This window comes from Solanum lycopersicum, chromosome 6 (assembly GCF_036512215.1).
Source record: "Solanum lycopersicum chromosome 6, SLM_r2.1".
Classification (NCBI taxonomy): Eukaryota; Viridiplantae; Streptophyta; class Magnoliopsida; order Solanales; family Solanaceae; genus Solanum; species Solanum lycopersicum.
This window is the reverse complement of record NC_090805.1, coordinates 37,001,778-37,009,305: the sequence shown is the minus strand read 5'-3', so window position 1 is coordinate 37,009,305 and position 7,528 is coordinate 37,001,778. Positions and strand designations below refer to the sequence as shown.

Here is a 7,528-nt window from a genome sequence, read left to right as displayed (position 1 = left end):
AACCAACAAATGAACAAATGACATTTAAAGGAGGAAATCTTACCACCAATGCAGAACAAGGTGCTACTGTGATACAAATGAACTAAATCATCACTAAGATCATACATTAGACTAAAAATGCACTGAATTCATATCTCAATTTGACATTAGACAACAAACTAGTATGACATAGAAAAGAGACACTATGAGAACTCAAAAGATACAAAAAAAGTACGTTGTAGGTTTTACGCATCAATCTGCTCATCTTCAGAGTAATTTATGAAGTTCGACTAACAAACCAACATTATGTTCTTCGTTTGAACTTTGAATCATGAAAATAGACATACATGTTAAATGGAACGAATTAAAAAATTGTTGGCTTGAGGTGTCATTGTTAGTCTTTACCTTGTGTCCTTGCCTGAGTGACTAGAGACTGGAGTAGTCATCGACTCGTTGCCTCACCTGAGTTTGGAATTTGGAGAAAATATCGATTTGGAGTTTGGAATTTGGTGGTCAGAGGAGCGGTAATTGACTTTGAACTTGCCTAAGTACAAAAATTTTTAAACCCTAAGTCCCTTATGTGAGAAGTGAGAATTGTAAAATTAGAAAATTTAGGAATAAAAATATTAATAGCGGGTCTTATCGGGGTATCAGGTAGCCCGAAACTCTGGCTTCCCAACCCAACCCCCGAACCGATTACCCAATAAAATAGATTCCTGAACTGAGCCCCAAACCAATTACCCAATAACCCGAACCGTTATCCCAATAAATTGAAAATGATTTGGGTTAATGGTTTGAACCGATTTTTACACATTCCTACTACAAACCGGATCATGAACACTGCTACCTATTGTAACACATCTGTCTTAACTAATTTTATCAAATCAGTCAATCTTGAAAAATATTTATTTTTAATTTAATTATGATTATGTAATAAAGAAGAGGTTATAATTTAAATGATTTCAATTTGAGCAATTTTGGAAATTCATGTCTCTAACACGCTAATTTGTGTATGCCACGTAGGCTAGCACATGGATTGCGATTCTTTAGATTAAATCTCGCCTCTAAAATTAAATCTAACAATCCTAGTTAATTAAAATTTACAATTATTTAATATATATATATATATATATATATATATTAACAGTTCGATCAAACGATGAGACGACCAAAATCAAATAAGACTTTTTCGCATTATATTTTCTTTCTTTTCCCAAAAAATAACGCTTGCTTTTACTCTTCTTTTTCCTAGAGTCTATGAGAAGAAAGAAAACGCGTTCCTTTCCCCGGAACTCTCCTACTCAAATCCTTCTCCTCCCCCATCAAGAAAATGGCAATTTTCAGTGGTCATCTCTTCAACTCCCGTCTCCTGCCATCTTCTTGTCTTTCTCCTCCTTCCCTAAGCATCTGCCCCATGCCCCTTCGTCCTCTCACATCAATGTATCACCGTTTCCCCATGGACCGCCAGAAAACAACAATATCCAAAGGTCTCCAACACTATCTCCCCCACCGTCCATCAATCATAGCCTTCCTATCTATCAACTTACATCTTTTCTGATTTATTTATGACCCAAAGCAGGCCTAGAAGTCCCGACAATCATTATTGCTCCACCTGAAAGTGGGGGACTTGAAGAACCTTCGAATTTTGATTGGTTACAGCCTTGATCCGTTGGTTGCAAGATTAGAAACCTCCCCCCTAATTCAACTATAAAATTGGACCTTTGGTTCTCTTTTAAGATCATTTGGGGAGAACGATTCAAAAAAAAAGTGAAGGATCTGAAAATCATCTGTGGAATAGGTTGTAAGGTTATTATTCTCTATTTTTATTCTTCTTTGAGTTAACATCGAGTTGAAAGTTAGAATCTTGACGCCAAGGCTCTAGTTTGCTGTTCCATACAAGGTCAGTATTTGGTTCATACAATTTTTTTAATATTATCTCTGTTCAAGTTTGGGATCCGCTATTACTCGTGCTTGCATTTTCTTTCGTTTTGTTTAGTGTTGTAAATGCAAGTGCAATTATTTGTATATTCTTGTCGCGTGTTTCAAATGTATGTTTGTATTAAACAAGCTGCCTTATTTCCAGATTATGTGTGTCTCCCTCTCCCCTGTCTCATTTCTACTCTCATGATAAAAATATTAAGCATGGAATGTGATAATCGCTATGGTTTTGTTATAGTGAATAATTGAATACAAAATTTTCTTAAGAAGTTATACCCATTATTGATTGTTTGTTGAAAAATGAAGAGTTTTCTTTTAAGGGAGCATTTAGTTTGCATTTTTTAGATCCAGATTCTGTCCCAAAATGATCTCCTCGTAAATCTATCATGTGATTTCTTTGAAATATATTACGACGAATGTAGTATTCACTTTGTATGATCAAGTGTATAAAGCTTCTATTCAAGTAATTATGCGAATCATAGATATATCACATTATAGATATGACATGAACATGCCTCGTTAAAATTGTCTAAATACATACGATTAAGACCATTAAAGTCGTCCTAATACGCCAAGGTATTAGCTTCAGTTGGTTGGTCATCCTTTAACTAAAAGTCTTCTAAGTTAAATAGTTTGGAATGTGTTCGCTGCCCAGACATCTGTATGTTGAACACTTTGACATGGCCTGATAAATATTTGAATTTTAAAAACTTTCTCCTTGAATCAACCATGTCTTGGAAACGGTAAATATTTCCCCTGAATTTGAATTTTCAAAATATTAGCATGTTCCTTTGTTATCGGTTGTTCCATTCTATGCCTCTGTTTTGTCTAGGATTGGTGTTTTTCTAAAGTTAGTTATGAAGACGGAAAATGCTTAGTTTTGCTCAAGAAAATGTGTAAAGTAGACAAAGACTTGTAGTTCTTCTTTGTCTATTTGGTGTGTTTCCAATTGATATTAGTTGTTATCGCTCTTCTCATGATATCAGGACATACAATAGAACATGAACAAATCTCTATGAATACAAATGTCCTTTCTATTTACTAAAGTGCACTACTATTTGCTGAAAGTTGGCAGACTTCAAATCGCACATTGGTGTTGTCTCATCTTGTTGTGAAATACATGAGATTAATTTTGAGCTTAAGCTTGTCCTAAGTTTATCTTCTTCTTATTTTGCCTTAGTTGGATGTCTATAAAATATGGAAACTTGCAGATTCTTATGTTGTCAATATAAAGTCGAGTTAGAGTCAGCTTAAAGGCGCTGGACATGTCTATATTTTTACCTTTGAGTTTTACAACGATTGCGCTGGACATGTCTATATTTTTACCTTTGAGTTTTACAACGATTGCGCTGGACATGTCTATATTTTTACCTTTGAGTTTTACAACGATTGCGCTGGACATGTCTATATTTTTACCTTTGAGTTTTACAATGATTTCTGCGTTTTATATATATATATATATATATATATATATATATATATATATAATATGTAGAAGAGTGAAGTGAGAGGACGACCAAAGGCAAAAATGTAATTTTACACTAATAAAAATCTATTAAGAAAGATAATAATTAATTCTAGAAACATATTTATATATATGAAGCGAATAATGATCAATGGCAAAAATGTAATTTCACGCTAACAAAAATCTCCAAGGAATGATAACAAAAAAATTAAATAGTTCTAGAAACATCTTAAGTTATTGTTATTACAATTAATTTATTCAGATATTAATTCACTTTGTTTTCTTTCGTGAGTTATTGTGATATTTGTTTTATTATTACTTTGTTTCATTATTATTTTAATTTTATTCTTAATATCTTTTTCTATTCATTACGCTTATAAAAAATGCCTAGTTTTTATATAAAAATTTATCACGAGTTAATTTTTTTCATCTTTATTTTGGCTCTAATTGATATATTTGAAAATAAATAAGTGTGATAAAATTAATAATATATATTAATTTGAAATTAACGAAAAAGATGTTAAAAAGTAGCTTTATAAATAAAAAGGTAGAATATCCAAGTACCCCCTCAACCTATGCCCGAAATCCCAGAGATACACTTATACTATAATAAGGTCCTATTACCTCCCTGAACATATTTTATATGTAATTTTCTACCTCTTTTTAGCCTATGTGGCACTAGTTCGAAAAAAAAAGTCAATCATCATTGGGTCCACAAGATAGTGCCACGTAAGCTAAAAAGGGGTAAAAAATTATTAATAAAATAAATTCAGGGAGGTAATAGGACCTTAGTATAGTATAAGTGTGTCTCTGAGATTTCAGACATAGGTTGAGGGGGTACTTGGGCATTATCCCTAAATAAAAATGAATAGGATGATATATTTGTATTATAGACGACTAAGAACAAAAATGTATTTCATTCTAACAAGAATATTCTAGAAACATCTTTCTATATATATGAATTGAATCGAATGATGACCAAAGGTAAAAATATAATTTCATCTACCACGAATGATTACAAGTAAACTAAATAGTTCTAGAATCATCTTTAGTTATTATTATTATTAATATTACCTCATTTTTGTTATTTCTTCATTTTTTATGAGTTATTGTGATGTCTATTTATTAAATGAAAGTAAATAAAATAATGATTAAGCTTAGCTCTTATTAAATATCAAGTATACAATTAGGTAGAATCAATCAAAATTAATATTAAAATTAAAATTTATATGTATATTTAAATTTTGTGCATTGAAATACTTTTTAATTTTTGTGATCTTAAATATGCTATATAAAAAAATTAAAATTCAGGAGTTATTTTCGTTTTGAAATAAAATAAAAAAATAAGTTCATATAAATAGAAAAGGAGGGATTCATATATTAAAATGAAATATATGTATGTTATTATTAAAATAAGTTTTCATATATATATATATATATATATATATATATATAAATCGTTTGGGTTCCTTCTATTAACTTGCTCTGCCAAGAAGATTTTAGTGTAAAAAGTGCAAATTTTAACTTCGAAAAATGCAGTGTTTTATGCTTAAAGAGTGCAATGTTTTGAGCACCAAAAGTACACCATCTTTTAGCCCAAAAGAGTGCCAAGTTTTAGCTCAAAATGTGCCAAACTTGAGCACGAAAGTGCAGATTTTGAAATTAAAGATGCAATTTTTTGCTCAAAAATCGCAGATTTTTAGTTTTAAAGGGTGGAAACTTTTGAAATGGAAACATCACGTTTAGGGGGCTTCGAAGTATAATAAGTCATGTATTAAAAATCAATACCTTGAAGACAATATTTCATAATTTTAGAACTTATAAAAAATGAAAATGTAAGTTGGTAGATATAGTTAGGCCTATTTCACATTTTATCTCCCTTTTGGACAATATATTTACTACTATATATATATATATATATATATTTCTTAATACATAACTTATTATTTTGTTGCACTTCATATATTTTTTATATCTACTATCACTTTTACAAATGTTACTTATTTTCTTTATATTTTTTAAAATCTCTACATTTTAATATACACATTATTTTATTTATTAAACCCCATTTTATTTATTTTCTTTTACATCTTAAATCTATATATAATTAAAAATAACAAATTTTATATTCTCAACATTTATTTTGGATATATTTGTATAAGACACATCTCTACTCTTTTAGCACAAACTTGTTAACACTTTTAGCGCATTTATTTATTTTTCTTACCGTATAATAAACATACTATTATAATTTTATTTATTAGACATATGTATGTCGTTCCTTATGTTTTACTCTTTTTTCTCAAAATGAATATAATTTACTCACCATTGATTTTAGAGTAGATAAATAAATACGGTTCTCGAATGTCAGTCACGTCCAAAGTGTAGGCTCGGAGTGTGACACTTAAGATGCACCTCTCGGACAATCTGTCTTATTAGTAGTGTGGTAACTTTGGTTATCTCTTGAAAATATATTTTGATTTCTCTACCTCCAAATATAGTAAATACTTCAGCTATAACTAATTTCTATACCTTAGCTCTTGATTGTGTCGCGATCTAAAAACGGGCATGATGACACTTGTTTGTTGCACCAAGACAAGTTGGTCTCAATCCAACGAAAACAAATTAAAAAAATAGTAAATCAAGGTCAAGATGAATATAGAAAACTTATTCACTCCAATACCCTAAAATTTATGGAAATGGAAATCCAAGACTTAGTTCTGCAGCCTTTTGTGTGGGGGCTCTAAAGGTGATATATTGAGTTCTAGAAATCTGAAAATAATTGATTTTACTAACTTGATTGCTAAGGATATTTCCAGAGAGAAGGACTTTCATATTGTTTTGAGAAACAATTATCTAAGGTCATAATTGAAATTTATTTTCATTGTTATAGTAAAGTCAACAGAGAAAAATTAGCGCAAAATTTTTTTCTATAGTATTTGAAATTTTCTCATCCTAGTCCATATTTGGACGAAATAAGAGTCACTAAGGTATAGGGAAATGTGGTAATAATTGGGTGAACCATTTATGGTTAATTTCATTTGAAGTTACATAACTCGATAAGGAATTCATACGACTTTATGGAATTTGAATTTGGGTGAGTAGAACTCTCGGAATCATTCCTAGCGTAAAGGGTATCTTTTAGTGTAGTGGGTTAGAGGTGTGTTGTGAAATGAGGAATTTTAAATTCTTTAGTGAGCTCTCTGTTTTCTTTTGTCCACTTTGGCAGGCGTTTTTGTTGCTCTGTCGTCATCGCTGTCACGGGATTATGGCTGCTGTGATAGGCATGACGCGAATTAAAGTCATTAATAAATCCTTGAACGACCATATTATGTAATTTTTTATCTAAGGAATGAAACCTAAGCGACTCCTAACATTTTTTCACCATTCTTGGGGGTTAAAGTAAGTTTTTCACTCACCAAATTCATTTTCAATTTGTTGAACGTAATATAACATGTTTATATTGTTTTACAAAAATATATAAAGTAAAAGAAAAAATGACTAAGTTTTAAAAAATCAATTTATCTTATGATTTAAGAGAAATTGATTTTCTAAATTAACAGAGTCGCCACTTAATTTTGTAGGTAAAAAATGAACAAAAGCTTATAATTATTTTCAAAAGATTTAAACAGATAAATGCCGCACTTGTGGTGATCATTTGGTCAAGCCATAGAATGTTACGACTATCATTTGTTTTCAACTTTCAAGTACAAACGACATTTGTAGCTTTCTTTACTAAAAAAATAGGACTCTGGAATGTAGATACTAAAGGTTTAAAAGTGCAGATTTTTAGCTTTAGAAATGCATACTTTAGCGCGAAAAAGCACTTTCAGCATGCTTTAGTAAGCAAATTTTTTTTGTTAACTTAAAAATGAAGATTTTCAGGTTTGGAAAGTGCAGATTTCAGGTTGAAAAAATACAGATTTCAGTGTAAAAAGTGCAAATTTTAACTTGGAAAAATGCAGTGTTTTATGCTTAAAGAGTGCAATGTTTTTGAGCATCAAAAGTACACCATTTTTTAGCCCAAAAGAGTGCCAAATTTTAGCTCAAAATGTGCCAGACTTGAGCACAAAAGTGCAGATTTTGAAATTAAAGATGCAATCTTTTGCTCATATATCGCAGATTTTTAGTTTTAAAGGTTGCAAT

The 7,528-nt window shown here is 30.4% G+C and overlaps 1 long non-coding RNA gene across 1 annotated transcript; it reads left to right on the top strand.

Moving 5' to 3' along the window:
* The first annotated feature begins 1,153 nt into the window (after window positions 1-1,153).
* Window positions 1,154-6,816, top strand: LOC112941684 (uncharacterized). The gene is made up of 2 exons (XR_003247201.2): window positions 1,154-1,879; window positions 6,612-6,816. It is a non-coding gene; the product is annotated as an uncharacterized lncRNA (long non-coding RNA).
* Window positions 6,817-7,528: the final 712 nt, after the last annotated feature.